Source organism: Bubalus bubalis, chromosome 17 (genome assembly GCF_019923935.1).
Source record: "Bubalus bubalis isolate 160015118507 breed Murrah chromosome 17, NDDB_SH_1, whole genome shotgun sequence".
NCBI classification, from domain to species: domain Eukaryota; kingdom Metazoa; phylum Chordata; class Mammalia; order Artiodactyla; family Bovidae; genus Bubalus; species Bubalus bubalis.
Genome location: NC_059173.1, coordinates 44,455,514 through 44,476,047, shown reverse-complemented (window position 1 = coordinate 44,476,047; position 20,534 = coordinate 44,455,514). Strand labels below are relative to the sequence as shown.

The window sequence follows — 20,534 nt, the reverse complement described above, 5'->3', positions numbered from 1 at the left end:
ATCACACAAATTAATTTAGTGTTTTATATTTCATAGATCCCTGTTTCTTTAAGATCTTAGAAATAAAATTATATGCTGGGTTAGAGTAAGCATTTGAAACTTAAAGATATATTGAAATTGGTTCATGAGCAATCTTTACAAATCCAATGACACAAATTATATTTCTGTATATAACCCGAGAATTTTTTTTCAATATTCTGCACACAATGAATTGCTTTGTTACCTATAGTAAGTCATGTAAACACCGCTCTCTTTCTCTTTCTCCTACTTCTACCTTTGCCTCCCTTTTTATCCCTTTGTTCTCCCACTTTCATTCCTTCTCCCTTCCCCACTCCACTCAGTGTCCTTCCCTTTTCCTCTTTGAAATACTTCATCAAGAGGGCGGGCCCAGGGGGCCCAGAGAGTCACAGCATACAAACCTCTCCAGTGCACACAAGCCTCATGGCACAGAGGGCAGCCCAGGGAGCCAAAAGAAGAACACACAAGCCCTGCAACACAGAGGGCAGGCCTGGGGAGCTGAGACAAGTGCACACAAGCCCGCAACACAGACAGCAGGCCCGGGGAGCCAAGACAAGTGCACACAAGCACTGCTACACAGAGGGCAGACCTGGTGAGATGAGAGAAGTGCACACAAGCCCCGCAACATAGAGGGTGAGCCCAGGGGGCTGAGGGAAGCCCATACAAGTTTCCACAACACAGAGGGCAGGGCTGGGGAGCCAAGAAAAGATCCACACAAGCCTTTACCTAGCAAGCATCAACCTGCAGTGCAGGGTGGGACCGAGGAACAGAAAAACTGGCAAAGACTCCTGGGACAAGTAGGGGGCTGGTGGCAGTGAAGATATGCTGAGAGGGCTACTTTGAAGAAGCTGCAGAAACTGCCAAAGCCAGAAGAACTGCCTAAAGACATACTGAATCCAGAGACACTCCAAAACCTACTACTGGACACTACACTGCCCTTCAGAGAGATGAGATCCAGCTCCATTAACCAGAACACAGGCACAAGCTCCCCCAACTAGGAAAACATCACAGGACACTAATCCAACCCCATCCACAGGGGCAGACTCCACAACCAAGAAGAACTATGATCCTAAGAACATTTTTTTTTTTCCTAATAAATCACACTGCTTATTTCCCCTACATATTTCCACCTTCACATTAGCCTTTTGTGAAGTTTTCCTCTTTGTTTTTTCTTGTTTAAAAAAAAAATTCTTTTTAAGATTTTTTTCACCCATTTTTTGGTGACTTTTCTGATTTAGTTTTTGATATATTTGACTGCCTTTTTTATAGTTCTTTACCAGCTGTAGCTATTCCTGAATATATAAAAATCTTTTTCACATATGTATATTTATCTTTGCTTTTCTATTTTTTCTTTTCAATCTGTTTTTTTTTACCCTCTCTTCCTTTTTTCTTTTCTCTCCCTTTCCCTCTTTGTTTTTCTCTTTTTCTTCTCTTTTTTCCCTCATCTCTTTTTTCACCAGGTAAGTTAAATTGTTGTGCTCTCTTTGCTATATACCCCTTGTTGGCAATCTGCTCAGGCTCAGTTTTCCAGATTGTGCATTAGTTATCTTTGCTTTTCATTGGTTCATATCACTTTTGGTTTCCCTTGTCCACCAAGTCAATCTTCTGTATTCTTTTCTTTAGAATACTTTGGTTATAACTGTGTGTGTGAGTGTATGTATATGTCCCATTATTTCTGTAACTACCTGCTTGAACTGCTTGACCTCCTTCCACTAGAACACAGGCACAAGTCACCCTTAACAAGTCAACACAAACCACTCAACATATCTTTCCCTCCAAGGGAAAAAACCAAAAGGAAGAAGGAATATAACCCTAAAGCCTGGGAAAATGAGACCTCAAACTGAGTGAGTTAGAAAAAAAAAAAAAAAAAAGAGCAGACAGAGAAATACAGCACAAATAAAAGACAGAAATTCATAAGACCAAATAAACAAAAAGGAAATAAGCAGTCTACATGAAAGAGAATTCAGAATAATGATAGTAAAGATGTTCCAAAGACTTAAAAATAGAATGGAGAAAATGCAAGAAAAAACTAACAGACTTAATACAATCACCAAGAACACAGAAGAAATAAAGAATAAACAGAGATGGATAACACAATTACTGAAATAAATACTCTAGAAGGAAGCAATAGCAAAATAACTTAAGCAGAACAGATAGGTGAGCTGGAAGATAAAATAGTGGAAATAACTGCTGAAGAGCAGAATAAAGGAAAAAGAATTAAAAGAATTGAGGATAGCCTCTGAGATCACTGGGACAATGGTAAATGTGCTAATATTTGAATTATAGGGATCCCAGAGGAAGAGGGGAAAACAGAAAGGCATTGAGGAATATTTTGAAGAAATTATAGTTGAAAATTTCCCAACATGGGAAAGGAAATAGTCAATCAAGTCCAAGAAATGCAGAGTCCCTTATAGGATAAACCCAAGGAAAAACACATCAAGACACATTAACCAAGCTAACAGAGATTAAACACAAAAAAGCAGTAAGGGAAAAACAAGAAGTAACATACAAAGGAGAGCCCATATGATTAACAATGGATCTTTCAGCAGAAACTCTGCAGGCCAGAAAGGGATGACAGGTTATATTTAAAGTACTGAAATAAAAAAAATCCACACCCAAGATTACTTTACCCAGCAAAGATCTCATTCAAAACTGATGCAGAAATCAAAGGCTTCACAGACAAGCAAAAGTGAAAAGAATTTAGCACCACAAAACCAGCCTTGCAACAAATACTAAAGGGACTTACCTAGCCAGTAAATACAAGAGAAAGGAAAGACATACAAAAACAAACCCAAAGCAATTAAGAAGATGCCAATAGGATCATATATATCAATGATTACTTTAAATGTAAATGGATTAAATGCACCAACCGAAAGATACATACTGACTGAATGGATACAAAAATATGACCCATATATATGCTGCCTACAAAAGACCCACTTCAGACCTAGAGACACATACAGATTGAAAGTAAAAGGATGGAAAAAGATATTCCATGCAAATGTAAACCAAAAGAAAGCCAGAGTGGCTATCTTTATTTCAAACAAAATAGACTTTAAAGAATATCATAACAAAGAAGGACACTACATAATGATCAAGGGATCAATCCAGAAAGAAGACATAACAATTGTAAATATTTATGCACCCAACATAGGAGCACCTCAATACATAAGGCAAACACTAACAGGCATAAGAGGGGAAATCAATAGTAACAGAATAATAGTAGGGGACTTTAACACTCCACTTACATCAAAGGACAGATCATCAAGACAAAGAATCAATAAGGAAACACTAATCTTAAATGAAACATTAGGCTGAATGGACCTAATTGATATTTTCAGGACTTTCCATCCAAATGTAGAAGAATACACCTTCTCCTCAAGTGCACATGGAACATTCTCTGGGATAGACCACATCTTGGACCACAAATCAAGCCTCAGTAAATTTAAGAAAATTGAAATCATATCAAATAACTTCTCTGACCACAACACTATAAGACTAGAAATCAACTACGGGGCCGGGGGGTGGGGGGCGACTACAAAAAAACACAAACTCAAGGAGAATAAGCAATACATTGCTAACTAATGAAGAGGTTACTGAAGAAATAAGAAAGGAAATCAAAAGATTTCTAGAAACAAATGGCAACAAAATCACAAAACCTATGGAATTCAGCAAAAGCAGTTCTAAGATGTTTATAGCAATACAATCCTACCTCAAGAAACAAGAAAAACTTCAAACAGACAACTTAAGTCTACATCTAAAGCAGTTAGTAAAAGAAGAGCAAAAAACCCCAAGTCAGCAGGAAATAAATCATAATTATAAGAGCAGAAATAACTGAAAAAGACATGAAGGAAACAATAGCAAAGATCAATAAAATTAAAATCTGGTTCTTTGAGAAGATAAACAAAATTGACAAACCACTAACCAGACTCATCAAGAAAAAAAAGTGAGAAAAATCAAATCAACAAATTTAGAAATGAAAAAGGAGAGGTTACAACAGAAAACACAGAAATACAAAGGATCATAACAGAATATTATCAGCAATTATATGCTAATAAAATGTACAACCTCGAGGAAATGGACAGATACTTAGAAAAGTTCAACCTTCCAAGACTGAACTAAGAAGAAATAGAAATTACAAACAAGCCAGTTACAAACACTGAAATCAAAAACTATGATAAAAAATCTCACAAAAAAACAAAAGCCCAGGGCTGGATGGCTTTACAGGGGAATTCTATCAAACATTTACAGAAGAGCTAATGTCTATTTTTCTGAAACTCTTCCAAAAAATTACAGAGGAATGAACACCTTCAAACTCATTCTATGAGGCCACAATCACCCTGATACCAAAACTAGGCAAAGACAACACACAAAAAGAAAATTACAGGTCAATATCACTGGTGAACAGAGATGCAAAAATCCTCAACAAAATTCTAGCTAACATAATTCAACAACACACAAAAAAGTTCATACATGATGATCAAGTTGGGTTTATTCCAGGGAGGCACGGATTCTTTAATATATGCAAATCAATCAATGTGATACACCATATTAACAAATTGAAAGATAAAACAATATGATAATCTCAAAAGCTGCAGAAAAATCTTTTGACAAAATTCAGCACCTATTTATACTAAAAGTGCTTCAAAAAATGGATATAGAAGAAATCTACCTCAACATAATAAAGGCAATATATGATAGGCCCACAGCAAACATTATTCTCAATGGTGAAAAACTGAAAGCATTTCCTCTAAGATCAGGAACAGGACAAGGGTGTCCATCCATACCACTATTATTCAATATACTCCTGGAAGTCCTAGCTATAGCAATTAGAGAAAAAAAAGAAATAAAAGGAGTTGGGATTGGAAAAGAAGAAGTAAAACACTCACTATTTGCAGATGGCATGATACTATTCAGAGAAAACCCAAAAGAAACTATCATAAAAAAATTATTACTAGAGCTCATCAGTGAATTTAGCAAAGTTGCAGGATACAAAGTCAATATACAGAAATCACTTGCATTCCTATATACTAACAATGAAAAATCAGAAAGAGAAAATAATGAATCAATCACATTCACCACTGTAACAAAAAGAATAAAATATCTAGCAGTAAAGCTACCTAAAGTAACAAAGAATCATATATGGAAAATTATAAGACACTGATAAAAGAAATCAAAGATGACATAAACAGATGGAAAGATATTCCATGTTCTTGAGTAGGAAGAATCAATATTGTGAAAATAACTATACTACCAAATGCAATCTACAGATTCAATGTAATCTCTATCAATTTACCAAGGACATTTTTTACAGAAATAGAACAAAAAATTTCACAATTCATATGGAAACACATAAGACCCCCAAATAGCCAAAGCAGATTTGAGAAAGAAGAATGGAGCTAGAGGAATCAACCTTCTTGACTTCAGACTATATTATAAAGCTGCAGAAATCAAGACAGTATGGTACTGGCACAAAAACAGAAATATAGACCAATGGAACAGGATAGAGAGCCCAAAGATAAACTCACACACCTATGGGTACCTTATTTTTGACAAATGAGGTAAGAATATACAATGGGGCAAAGACAGCTTCTTCAACAAATGGTGGTGGGAAAATGCGACGGCTACATGTAAAATAATGAAATTAGAACACTTCCTAACACTGGTAGCTCAGAGGGTAAAGCATCTGCCTGAAATGCTGGAGACCTGGGTTCGATCCCCGGGTTGGAAAGATCCCCTGGAGAAGGAAATGGCAACCCTCTCCAGTACTCTTGCCTGGAAAATCCCATGGATGGAGAAGCCTCATAGGCTACAGTCAATGGGGTTGAAAACAGTCAGATATGACTGAGCAACTTCAATTAATCAATCAACCCCATACACAAAGATAAACTCAAAATGGATTAAAGACCTAAATATAAGACCAGAAACTATAAAAGTTTTAGAGGAAAACATAGGCAGAACACTTAATGACATAAATCAAAGCAAGATCCCCTATGACCCACTTCCTCGAGTAATGGAAATAAAAACAAAAGTAAACAAGTGGGACATAATTAAACTTAAAAGCTTTTTCACAGCAAAGGAAACTACAAACTAGGTGAAAATACAACCCTCAGAATGGGAGAAAATAATAGTAAAGGAAACAACTGACAAAGGATTAATTTCCAAAATATACAAGCAGCTCATACAACTCAATAGCAGAAACACTAACAACCCAGTTCAAAAGTGGGGAAAAAAACCTAAACAGACATTTCTCCAAAGAAGGCATACAGATGGCTAACAAACATATGAAAAGATGCTCAACATCGCTCATTATTAGAGAAATGCAAATCAAAAGTACAATGAGATATCACCTCACACCAGTCACAAGAATTCGGTGCATTGTTTTCCTTTGACAAGGCATAAACTCAGCCTTAGTCAATTACATGACTTGATGGAGTTGGCCATCATCAAAAAGCCTACAAACAATAAGTGCTGGAGAGGATGTGGAGAAAAGGGAACTCTCTTGCATTTCTAGTGGGAATGTAAATTGATATAGCCACCATGGAAGACAGTATGGACATTCCTTAAAAAAAACTAGGAATAAAACTACCATAGGACCCAGCAACTCCATTACTAGGCATATATCCTGACGAAACCAAAATTGAAAAAGAAACATGTACCTAATGTTCACTGCAACACGATTTATAAAGCTAGAATATGGAAGCACTCTAGATGTCCATTGACAGATGAATGGATAAAGAAGCTGTGGTACGTATATGCAATGTAATATTCCTCAGCCATAAAAATGAACTCATTTGAGTCAGTTCTAATGAGGTCGACGAACCTCGAGCCTATTATACAGAGTGAAGTAAGTCAGAATGAGAAATATAAATATTGTATACTAATACATATACATGGAATCTAGAAAGATGGTACTGATGAATCTATTTGCAGGGCAGCAATGGAGAAACAGAAATAGAGAACAGACTTATGAACACAGGGGTAGGGGATCAGGGAGAAGGTGTGATGTATGGAGGAAATAACATGGAAACTTACAATACATATGTAAAATAAATAGCCAATGGGAATTTTCTGTATGTCTCAGGGAATTCAAACAGGGGCTCTGTATCAACCTAGAGTGGTGGAGTTGGGAAGGAGATGGGAGGGAGGTTCGGGAAAGAGGGGACATAGGTGTACCTATGGTTGATTCTTGTTGATGTTTCAAAATTCTATAGAGCAATTATCCTTCAATTAAAAAATAAATAAATTTAGAAAAAAAATTTCATCAGATTTTGTACCAAAAGTAGATCTGAAGCCGGATACAAATGGATATATAAAATAAAACCAAATTGTATTATTGTATGACTTAGCTTTCTGAATCTGGATGGAACTGAGAACATTATATGAAAATAAATACATGAGGAGAGGTAATAGCCTGAATGAAAGTCAGAAGGCCCATTTTCTGGTCCTCTCTCTTCCAGAAACAGTTCCGGGGTTGTGGCATTGTGTGATTCTGTGTAAACTGAGAAATAGAGTCTTCCCTGGTGGCTCAGCAGTAAAGAATTCACCAGCAATGAAGGAGATGTGAGTTCAATCCCTGGGTCAGCAAGATCCCTTGGAGGAGGGTATGGCAACCCACTACAGTAGTCTTGCCTGGAGAATCCCATTGATAGGGGAGCCTGGCAGGCTACAGTCTATAATGGTCACAGAGTGTTGGACACAACCGAAGTGACTGAGCACACACACAGAGGATCTTTATAACATTCTATGAAATGAGGTAAGCTGAGCATAAAAATAGCAAAATGGATTAGCTCTCTCACTAGAAAGAAAAAAAAAAAATGCAGAGATAAAAATGGAAGGCATTATGTAAAACTGACCAGCTAACACAAGATCCAAACATCTATCCTCTGGGAAGGCTTCTTAGCACTCTCAATTACATCTTTGATTGATGTGATTTTAACATTTGAGACATATACAGACTATGGCACACAGATGTTGCTGTAATCATCTCTTACAATTTGTCTTCCCCTGCTATACTGGGAGTAGGACCATTCTTTCACATCCTTGCAGAGTCAGCACCCAGCAATAAACACAGAGCATATAGTCAATACAGGGCTTCATTAATAAACGAATGAATGAATTATTTAATTGTGCTTGGCACAAACAGTAGTTATCCAGAACTAAATACGTCGATTTCTTTCCAGCCTCATTTTTTTCAGAAAATACTAAACTAGACTTTCAGTAGAATTTTACTTCCTTTATCCTGTTATAACACATATTTTAAGACATTTCTTTAACCAAAGTTTTCTTTACATATCGATTATACTAATAAGAAATGAATCATTGCTCCGAAATTCTTTCACAATCACAAATTCCAGTTCTAACTCAGAGTGTTTTATCTAATATGGGATCTTCTTTGCATATTTTACTATCTAAGAGATCAATTTCTACATCTTATATATGCATATAGTGATCCCTGGAACAACTCATATTGAATCTCAAATTAAGAAAAAATTATACACAATCCATGATAACCTTGGAAACAAATTTGGAATCATTACAGTCTCATAAAATATAGCTACATAGAAATATAGAATGTGAATTTAACAAATTTGAATTAATGAAAAATAACAATAGACAATAAAAATAATCTTCTGTTCTTGCAAAATCTTTCATATTTTATAAGGCACTTCTGATATGTTAACTCTATGTCTTTACCAGAATTTGGTGCATTATTTTCATTTGCCAAGGCATAAACTCAGCCTCAGTAAATTACATGACTTGTTGGAGTTCATGAAAATTATACAGGGTAGAACTAAAAGTACAGCTGAGAGCTACTGATCCTAGTTCACTTTTCCTTATATCAAAAACCACAGAATATCTGCTACATATCAATTTTGATAAACAAATATATTTTAAGTATACATTCTATATATATCACTATTAATAATATTCCTTTTTTGTACTGTGCAGAGATATTAGAATTCATAAATGCTAAATGCTTTAAGTGTAATCCAATATAAGTATAAAGCAGTACTATAAAAATTCACAATAATATGGCATTTAAAAATTGATTTGTCTCGATTGATGGAGAATCCAATTTAGGTTAAATAACTATGTTTATGAAATTACTTCAGGATTTATTGGCTGTAGCATGATAACTCATCAACTGTAGTTGAGCTTCCAGGAATTTCAGCAGAAAAGTTAATTAACAATAATTTTAAAACTGCCAAAAGCTGCAGCAAGTTCACTCTGCACTCTGCATACATAGCAACATGTGCTGGGCTTCAAAAAGAAAGCCATTTCCTAAAACTGTTTACTTTTATGTCATTGAACTCATTATTAAAAATAAGTGAGCAGTATTGACTTGGATGGTTTAATAATTCAAAGTGGTTAAAGGCGATAACAGCCCTTGAACAGACAAATATTTCCTATTGTTGTTTATTACCAACTTTAACTATAATGACTCAATTAATCCAGGCATGGTTTCCCAAAGCGAACTGAAATGCAATTATCAGACCAATAAGATGCTAAAGTCAGTAACTTAAACCTCAGGCAGACTATTTTATAAAGTGATATAATCAATATTGTATTCAAGATAGTATGTGGTGATGATAATTTGCTACAGAAAATACAGAAATTCCATTACCTTTTAAAATATCTCAAAATCAACTGATGTTTTATCAGTTGCACTTTGAGTAACTACTTTGCAGCATATGTACAATAAAAAAGCTTACATTCATATACCTTCAATGTTGGGTAAGAAAAATCATGGCTAATAAATGCTTAGACTTTAGTAATACACTATAGAGATATAAGTTGCCTTATCAACATAGAAACAATTTTACATATCCCTTCTGTTAGGGAAATATCTCTACATAATTCTTGTTCATAAATCCACTCACAAGCATCACAGTTATTCTCTGATCAAGCTTCCCTTCAAAATAATTTGTTGACTCTAAAACCAAGTCATTGCTACATCTGTCCATCATAGCTCTTTTTAAATTGAAGGAAACAATACCAACATACCTTTGATAGAGAAAATCATGCTGTCTTCTAGGCATCCATTTCACTTATTCATTTTGGACTATGACTAGTATTCTCCATGAACTCTTACAATCCTCTAACTCAGAATTACTGATGCTTAAAAGAAGTGAAATGCATAAAGCTATAAATCTGACTCAATAAGACTTGAGACTATGATCAGGAACTACTTTAAGCCAAAGGAAAAATCTATGATCAGCTAACAGTGCACTAAGCTTTCTTTTCTTTTTGTTTTTCAATATGAAAGCACTCTTAAATCCAACCACAGAATAAGAATAACTACTAATTGGTTTTCTGCTCAAAGAGACCTATCATTGGTTGGCAACTAAAGTAGCAAGAATAGTATTTTCTCCCACTCACAGCTTTAGAACTGAGAAGAAAATCTGATGTACTGAATATAGATAAGGAAATCTTTTAGATTGAATAAATTTGCTAAAGGAATATTCTTATTTTCCTTTAAATTGATTGGTATAATGATGATCATTGTCCTCAAAGAAATATAGTCAGTATGAAATGCAAAAGAATGCTGAAATTAAAATACCAGCTTGTGTGTCCTTACAAATTGTAAGAAATGTTGTTAGAAGTTATATTTGTAAAGTAATAATGGGCAGATATATCAGGGAAAAATTGATATTTCAATATTTCCCACATACCGCACAATTCTAGGTTTCTAAGAGGACAATATGAAGAACCCTGTGCATATACTTCCACCAATTCTCTACATCCCTACAAACACATACACTTTAGTGATTGTTGCGTTGCAGCAGATTTGCCTTCAGAAATAAAGGACTTGCCCCAGTTGTTGGAAGCACGGATGTAAGATGGCTCTCAGCTATATTTGGGATTGACTCATCTGAAGAAGGGGGCGTCCCTGGTGGCTCAGGTGGTAAAGAATCTGCCTGCAATGTGGAAGACCTGGATTTGATTCCTGAGTGAGGAAGATCCCCTGGAGAAGGAAATGGCAATCCACTCCAGTATTCTTGCCTGGAGAATCCCATGGACAGAGGCTGGCAAGCTATACTCTGTGGAGTTGCAAAGAGTCAGAAACAACTGAATGACTAACACACACATAGCTGAAGAAAACTCCCTCTTGGAAGTTCATGTTTCCTTGCAAGGGGCAGTCAACAACATCTAATGACTGCTTATCCCAGGGATGAAAAGGCCCAGTTCCCTCATCCCAACTCAACAAATCTGAGGACCATGCCAGCTTGAAAGCACCCATGTGTAGATGGAGGCTTTATTGATTCTCCATTACAAATCTTTTCCCTCTTAGTCCCATTTCAGCTCCTCCCTTTCACAAGTGGAGATGTGAAAAGCAATCCTAATCAACATCCAGCTCACCAATCACCATCTCAGAAAATTCACATAGAACCTTGAAATAATAGTTCACAAACAGGGTAAGAGCCTTAAAAACTGTATAATTTTAATTATCCATCCCTTGACTCTGTGCTTTTATGTTTTACTGCTATATACACTCTAAATTTCACACTACCTTATTATTATTTTGGCTTTAAATAGTCACAAGTAAGCCAACAGGTGCTCATTAAAAGCTGATTAGAGCTGTGACTGGTCTCTTGTTTCCTGGTCTATGATTTATTCCTCCTCTTTAGACAATTCTGCCAAGAATTGAGTGTACCCGTGCTTTCTTTCTTTCCTTATAATGGGGTCCTCACTTCCTCGATTTCATTTTGTTGGTGTTTTTTGTCTCAAATGGATTTTTAAAACCTTTATTTAGAAGTTTAATTTGGCTTCTTGGGCTGCTGGCCTGAAAATGAGAGTCGTGTGATTTTGTATCTACAGAGTTCTTTTCCTATTGAGTACATTAAGGCTTTCTGAACTATTATTTAGACATTTAAAAAAAATGTTTTTAGAGTCAATCTATATTAGACTTATTCTTTAAAATATTAAAATTCTGAATTATTTTCTTTGTCTCTTTTGGATTGTCAAAGGTATGGATAAAGGGGTTAATTCTTAAGTCTTAAATTACCACTCAAGGAAACTCACTATGTACAATATCTGTTGTCACTAAATCAGCCTATATTGAATTGATCAAAATGCACAGGTAGGCAGTTTATATTTATACCAGATCGTGAGACATAGTTTAGTACACATTTTACTAAAATGTATCCTGTGATAGAATAAAATTGAAAAGTAACAAAAAACATTTGATCTAAGTCTAATATATTCTTAAATATAGAAGTACTGCATACTGTGTCTGTACATAATGATCACTTACCTAGTATATAATTTATACTCGCATTAGACAGCTAAGCTCTCAAGGAACTGTTTCTCTTGAGTTAATTCAATCCATAAATAATTTCATCAACCAAATTTGTTAATAATTTTAGACATAATATCACAAACCATTCTAGGAAAATCTCAATAGGAGGAAAAAACAACTCAAGAAATGTTTTATTTTCCTTCTGTTCTCTTCTTACATATTGTTACATACAAGATGTACATGGAAAATTAAGGTAAATACCTGTCTCTTGTCTGTTGCATGCAATACTGTGATAACTAGAGGTCAGGTAAATCAGCACTGCCACATCCACCCAGGAAACCCAAACCCTTCCCAGAGCCTCTTGTAAAATTTTCCTTTTCTTTAACAATCTCTTTAAAATTTCTAATATGCTTAAGCTTCTGTACCTAAAAGAGACATAATTCTATTTAATAGTAGGAGGTATGTCAGATATTGATCACAAAAGATCTGGTAACTATAGCTACCTGAGGCTTACCTTTTATTAAAATTTATCCTTGCATTCTAACCCTCACATCTTTGATGTTCTCATCAAGTCCAAGAAGGAAGCATATGGTGCTGTTAATATGTGACACATAGTTGCTTTATGAACAAGGTTGGATTCCTCTTTTGAAGCACCATTTTTATTTCCTGACTTAACTAGATTTTAGGTTTAAAGGGGTGAGACAGTCTCCTTTATGGATATCACCAAGTGGTCATCATCATCTTCTGTAGTGGATATATTTCTCTTTTCACTGTTTAGTAGCCAACACCCTCTTTCCCTGCTCTCCTTTGGGGTATGAGTAGGAAGAATTGGCCACCCCTCACTATTGCAGGAATCAAATCCTCCTTTTCACTGCCCCAGTGTTCATCAAGGAGACTTTTAAAGCCAAAGGTGTGACACAAGGCTTAGGAATAGCCAGAGGTCAGATTCACAGACATCAGTAGCTATGCTTACAAATCTGTCTGTTCTTGCACTCTAATATACTCATTCTGATTCCTGCTGCTTGGTTCTACGGACCTCCCAATCTATTTCGATGCTTCCCTAGATTCTAAGAGTTCCAATATCCTTTAAATAAACAATTTTTTCAATTAAGATTTTCAGTTAGTCTTTATTGCTTGCAAGTAAGACATTCATGCCTATTCATATGTTTTGGAAATTTCTGTATCTATAGTAGGAGATCTAGCCTACTCCAAGTCCAAATGTTTCTAATGTGGTTGACTTGAGCTCAGTACTTAATACGGGACTTAGATAATTGCTAGAAACAAACATGATGACTCTTATCTTCAGGGGTACCATGCAGACACACTCCTTTCTAATGGCTAGCTTGATTAAAAATACTGTTTAGGGTGGGTTCCATTTTGACTTGTATGCTATTAACAACTCTTTAAGAAACATTTTGCTGTAGATAAAGATATACTACATAGAGTAGGCTTAGTTCCATTAATCAGCTTGCTTCTGGAATCGCTCCAAATTCTGGAGCCCCAATTTCTGTAACAGTTATGTTTTTTCTGGTTACCAAATTACTCTAAAACCTTGTTGCTTAAAATAAAAACAAGTCATTATTTTTTTATAATTTGGTGAGTTGATTGAGTTCAGCTCAGAAAGATGAAATTGCTGAAACTTTTGCTCCATGTTTATTTATTCTCAAGGATGCTGGACAGAATTTATTAACATAGCTTCCAAGAAGGCAAACATAAACACAATACTAAGCTTATGGTTTATGTCTCAGCTGCGGATATTTCACAGACCAAAGCAAATCATACAACCAAGCACTTAGTCAACAGGGAAAGGAAATACATAAAGGAACTGTGCAGGGAAAGGGTTAACTCAACAAACCTGGCTTTCACAAACCCTGCATATTTGCAAGAAGGCTTATCTTCAGGTTTGGCCCATGGGATAAAAACTTTGAGCCCTCAGAATATTCTGCCTAATATGAGTGATTTGCATGCCTAAGGGCTTAGACCACAGTGTACCACTTTGATGAAATAATTTATGCTAACAATATATTTTATGGAGAATGACTATTTTTGCATGCCTGAGGCTATGGGCTATGCCTAAGCAGTTTAATCAGACAGTTTATACAAACAAATATAATTACTGATGAATGACTATTTTGGCTTCAAAAGGCTGGAGTTTTAGTAGTTGAGTTCAGTCACACAGGAACTGCATGCCTACGTGAGTGGTCCTCAATAAAAACACTGGATGTGTGTTAGTCGCTCAGTTGTGTCCGACTCTTCGGGACCCCATGTACTGTAGCCCGCCAGACTCCTCTGTCCATGGGATTTTCCACGCAAGAATACTGGAGTGGGTTGCCATTTCCTTCTCCAGGGGATCTTCCCAACCCAGAAATCGAACCCAGGTCTCCTGCATTGCAGGTAGATTCTTTACTCTTTGAGCCACCAAGGCTTAAGTGAGCTTCCCCAGTTGTCAACATTTCACATGTCTTGTCACACACTCTTTCTAGGAGAAACAAGCATGTCCATGCTACTCCACTGGGTGAAAACACTTAGAAGCTTATACATGGTTTCTCCTGAACTTTGACTCATAAATGTGTTTTCTTTTTGCTGATTTTAACCTATATTCTGTCAGAGTTGTAAACTAGAACCATGAGTAAACAGTTTCTATAAGTCCTTACAGTGAATCATTGAGCCTGAGGGTGGTCTTGGGAACTCCAGCATACGCATGGATTCCCAAAAGTAAGACTACTAGGGGTGGGAGGGGGACATTAAAGTAGGAATCTATTTCAGAGTGTAAGAAAGACCTACACCTCACACAAATGGATCCCAAACATTTCCCAAAGTTCAAAGATATCCAGCTCATGATATCTGCTGCCTTTCATTACTTTCCTTACTGGTCACTTACACAACTGGTAGAGAAGAAAGTTTAGCATCAGTTGTCTCTGCAAGAAATCCAAGATTTCATCCATACCTGTAGCCCATCCAGTTTAGTAGTAGGAGGCAGATTGAAAATGAGAATAAATCAGAAGGGAAATAACAATAGATTAAAGCTGAAAAAGCTATAAGACATAGGGTCTCTCTAGGAACAGTACATAGGTAAGCAACCAAACCAAGAATAGAGATTAAAAATAATATTATAGAAATCTGAAGCCCGATTCCTACAGCTAAAGTAAATGTTAAACACACTCCAACTCCTATAAAAATCGTTACATTAAAGGCTTTTTATCTCAGGTCTTATTACCTAATACATATTTTGCACTCACCAAAAATTACAAGTGATGAAAAGGAAGAAAGCTCAGTATAAAAAAGAGTGATTTTCATATTGGAACAGTCAGAGAATTTCTATATTTAATACGATGATGGTTCTAATAAAGAAGGTTTACAACATGGAAGAATACTGTAAGCATAGAGATGGAAACTCTAAGAATCAAAAGGAGAGTCTAGAAATAAACGGAAAAAAAACAGGCTAAGGACTTGACTAGACACTTTTCGAAGAAGATATACAAATGGCCAATAGTACATGAAAAGATGTTCAACATCAGTAATCATTAGACAAATGAACATCAAAACCACAGGAAGGTACCACATCCACTTCACATGCATTGGGATGACTTTTACTAAAAAAGACAAAAGCAAACAAATGAAAACAAGAAATAAGAACACTGAAAATAACAAGTGTGAGTAAAGATGTGGAGATATTGGAACACTTGTGCATTACTAGTGGGGATATAAAATCATATACTTACTGTGGAAAAGAATATGCCATTTCTGTAAAAAAAAACAAACAAAAAAATTAAATAGAATTATCATTGTAGGTTTACACTCCCCAAAAACAGAAAGCAGGGGCTCAAATAGCTAGCTATCTGGACACTTGGCTTATAGATAGAAGCATTATTCACAGCAATCAAGAGATGAAAACAGCTCAAATGTCCATCTATAGATGAATGGATAAACTAAACATGATATGAAAATACAAGGGAATGTTATTTATTCTTAAAAAAGAATTAAATCCTGATAAAAGCTGCAAAACATGAATCTTAAATAAAACAGTATTCTAAGTAAAATAAGCCAGACACAAAAGGATAAACATTGTATGATTCCTCTTACATGAGGTACCTAGAATAGTTAAATTTATAGAGAGGGAAAATAGAATAATGGTTTCCAGTGGCTGGGGGAGGGGTTAGGGGGGACTTCTTGATTACAGGTCACAAATTTTATACATTTAACAATGGTTAAAGTGGGAAAATCTGTGTTACATACACTTTGCTACAGTAAAAATAATAATAATAATCGTAAAATACAGCAAAAGAATTGCTTAGAGTGAAATGTATAGTATTAAACCCATATATTGGACAATAAAGCAATTAAAGCTATTCCTTGCTTAGATGCTCAGTCCTGTCCAACTCTTTGGAACCCCATGGACTGCAGCCTGCCAGGCTCCTCTGTCCATGGGGATACTCCACACAAGAATACTGAAGTGGGTTGCCATGCCCTCCTCCACAGGCTCTTACCAACCCAGGGAACCAACCCAGGTCTCACACACTGAAGGCAGATTATTTACTGGTTAAGCCACCAGGGAAGCCCAAGAATATTGGCGTGATCTTCCAGACCCAGGAATTAAACTGGGGTCTCCTGTACTGCAGGCAGATTCTTTACCAGCTGAGCTACAGGAACAAAGATAATTAAAGGTAATGACCTACAATTCCAGCATAGGACACTAGAGAAGGAAAAACAACTTAAGCAGGGGGAAAAAGAGAGAGATAACAAAAGTTATAGTTAAAATCAGTGAAATTGAAAATAAGAAAGCAATTGGGGGAAAAAAATCAACAAAACTAAAGCTTATTCCTTGAAAAGATCAATGCAGTTTATAAGTCTCTAGCCAGTCAATCTATTAAAAAAAAAAAAAAACCAATAAATTTAAAAGATAGAGATTACAAATGTCAGTAAGGAAACAGGGGATATCATTAAACATTGTGAAAAAATCAAAAGAATATTTAAAGGACTATATGAACAACTATTCCCAGAAATTCAATAATAAATGAAATGGATCAATTCCTTTTAAGACATTAACTATCCCAACTAGTACAAGAATAAATAGATAATAAGAATACTTCTACACTGATTAATAAAAAAGAACTTTTAAACCTTCCCCAAAAAAGAAAGCACCAGGCTCAGATGTTTTCATTGGTGAATTAAAAAAAAAAAATTATGAAGAAGAAGTAGCATTTTTCTTATAGTAACATAATACTTAAAAGGTAGAGAGAAAACATTTCCCCCTAATATCAGGAATAAGGCAAAGATATTCTCTCTCACACTTCTATTCAACATTGTACTGGAAATCCAATCCTAGTGCAATAAGACAAGAAAAAGACACATTATGTAAAGTTTAGAAAATAATTTTTTTTTTTAATATTTATTCACATATTCCATGATCTACCTAGAAAACCCTTAAGAACCTACCAAAAGAGAAGAAATAAAACCTTTTAGAATTGCCCAGCAGGTTATAGCAAGGCAGTAAGATACAAGATCAAACTGCATACACAAAAGTCAAATGGTATTTTGTATTAATGCCAACAACAAAATGAAGTATTTAGACAAATCAAATCTATATTGGATATAGCTATAAAAATATAAAACTGATGAAAAAATCAAAGCTCTAAATAAATTAAGAGATATTTTGTGTTCATATATGAAAGGCTTACTATTGTTAAGATGCCTATTTTTCACAACTTGACTTTTACCATCACTGCAATCTCAATCAAAATCCTACCAAGTTGTTTTGTAGATATCAATAGACAGATTCCAAAGTTGGCACCCCACTCCAGTACTCTTGCCTGGAAAATTCCATGGACTGAGAAGCCTGGTAGGCTGCAGTCCATGGGGTCGCAAAGAGTCGGACACGACTAAGCGACTTCATTTTCACTTTCACTTTCACTTTCACTTTCTAAAGTTTATATGAAAGGTCAAAAGGTCCAGAATAGTGAATAATATCTGAAGAAGAACAATGTTGGAGGAATCACAGTGTCTAATTTGAAAAATTACTAGAAGACAATAATCAAGACAGCATCCATATTGGTGAAAGAATTAGATAAATTATCAGTAGAACAGAATACAAAAGCCAGAAATAAACCTGCCAAAATCAACTGATTTTTTAAAAGGATGCAAAGACATTCAATGGAAAAAGAATAATCCTTATAGCAAATGGTACTGGATGTTCAAAGCAAAATTATAAATTTAGACATGATCTTAAAATTACAGAAAAATAAAAATGAATCAATGATGTAACTGCAAAATTATAACCCTTCTATTAAAAAAAGAGAAAATTTCCATGACCTGGCTTTTGGTGAAGAGTTTTTTGATACATCAAAAGCAGGACCAATGACAGGAAAAGAAACTAATGAACTTAATTTATTAAAATTAAAAACTTTATTGTTAAGAGAGTGAAAAGAGATGTCACCTATTGGGAGAAAGTATTTGCCAAACACATATTTCAAAAATGGCTTATATTGAAGTAAAAGGAAGTCTTACACTCTACAGAAATAAGCACAATAAGAGCAAACATTGTTCATATTTAAATAATACATACTGCTATTTCTCTTTCATTAGGAAGAAGGAAAAGCAATAGTTATCACTTACATTATTGTTATCAACACCTTGGAATGTGTCAGGTAATAGGGGAGATGAAAAAGCAGAGGGGAGACAATGGAAACATTTCTATTCTTTGGTTGTTTATAGAACAAACAGAAATTGTTAAAGTGCATTGGTCAATTAATTACCAGTTGCTTTTAAAAAAAGTTCCTGAACAGATACTACACCAAGGAGCACAAGCATCAATAGATGGCAAAATGTTATGTGGGGAAAAATGCTCAACATCATTTGCCATTAGGAAATAACACAAATTGATATACAAATACACAACTATTTGAATGGTTAAAAATTATTCTGAAAATATGAGCTGCTGACAAATTCACCTTGTAAACCAGATTTTACTTAGATTACTTCCCAAAGCAAGTTGCTCAAGGGAAAAAGTTAAATGCATAGCAGTCTAGGAAACGCTATACAGTATATTTTCCTCTTCAAGATACATATACATAGTACATGTTCTGAGAAATCAAGCAATAAACAGCCTTTATAATTTTATTTAAGCTAATGTTCCCCAATCTTATTGAAACATACAATTCCTTTTCATTAAGAGATGTTTTTCAAAATACCTGTTAATATTCTCTTTTATACACTTTGGGAAATCTATGTTAATGTTAACACATGAATTTGTTTCCCTTTTTAAAATACATCTAGCCTCTGTTTTCTTTCTTAATATATATTACAGATATATCATTGTAGTATTTGGCTTTCAACTGAAGTATTAGAATTCAAATCTTAGTTTAGTTATTCAAATTTATCTAGGTGATCCTGGGAAAATTAAACAAACTAAGTCTCTGTTTTCTGAGATTTTAGAGCATGTCTTTAGAGCAGAGCAACTGGCCCACAGTAAGCAATCAATAAACACAAGTTAATTCCTTTCACATTATTATTATCCACATATTTGTTACCATTAATGTAAATAAAGGAAGAGTGAATGGTCCTTCTACCGTCTCATTCTCACTTTTACCTTCTTCACCCATCAGCACTAATGCTAGCTCATGAATACAGAAGGAATACAGGAAGAACCCCACTGGGAAAGTCCATCTCAAGATTCTTTATCTTCATAGAAAAATAGAAAAAGCTGTCCTTTCCGAGGGCAAGCTTGGAGACTAGAGTGTTACTTTTACAAAGAAAAACAGTATTTTCTTATCAATTTTTAGAATTTTATTCAAGTTTTATATAAAAATTTTCACAAGTAAATAATTATCAAATACAAAAATTACCTGCACTCCTGAAGGGCACTGCTGACTCACAACCTCAGGAGTTCCCCAAGTGAGCCCTGAAGCTGGTCCCTGGCCATGGAGGGCAAAGAGAGGCCAAAGAAAGAGGCAAACCACTCCAAACTGGTAGGCGTCAGGTTTAACAACGAAGAAGGCAATGGCGCCCCACTCCAGTCCTCTTGCCTGGCAAATCCCATGGACGGAGGAGCCTGGTAGGCTGCAGTCCATGGAGTCGCGAAGAGTCGGGCACGACTGAGCGACTTCCCTTTCACTTTTCAATTTCATGCATTGGAGAAGGAAATGGCAACCCACTCCAGTGTTCTTGCCTGGAGAATCCCAGGGACGGGGGAGCCTGGTGGGCTGCCGTCTCTGGGGTCGCACAGAATCGGACACAACTGAAGCAACTTGGCGGCAGCAGCAGCAGGTTTCACAAG

At 35.5% G+C, this 20,534-nt stretch overlaps 1 long non-coding RNA gene across 1 annotated transcript in view; it reads right to left on the bottom strand.

The window, feature by feature from the left end:
• The window catches only part of LOC112579963, a 112,106-nt gene extending 101,840 nt beyond the window's left edge, over window positions 1-10,266 (bottom strand). Inside the window, exon 1 of the long non-coding RNA XR_006545621.2 lies at window positions 10,027-10,266. This is a non-coding gene — a long non-coding RNA (uncharacterized LOC112579963). The remainder of the gene's footprint in view (window positions 1-10,026) is intronic.
• Window positions 10,267-20,534: the final 10,268 nt, after the last annotated feature.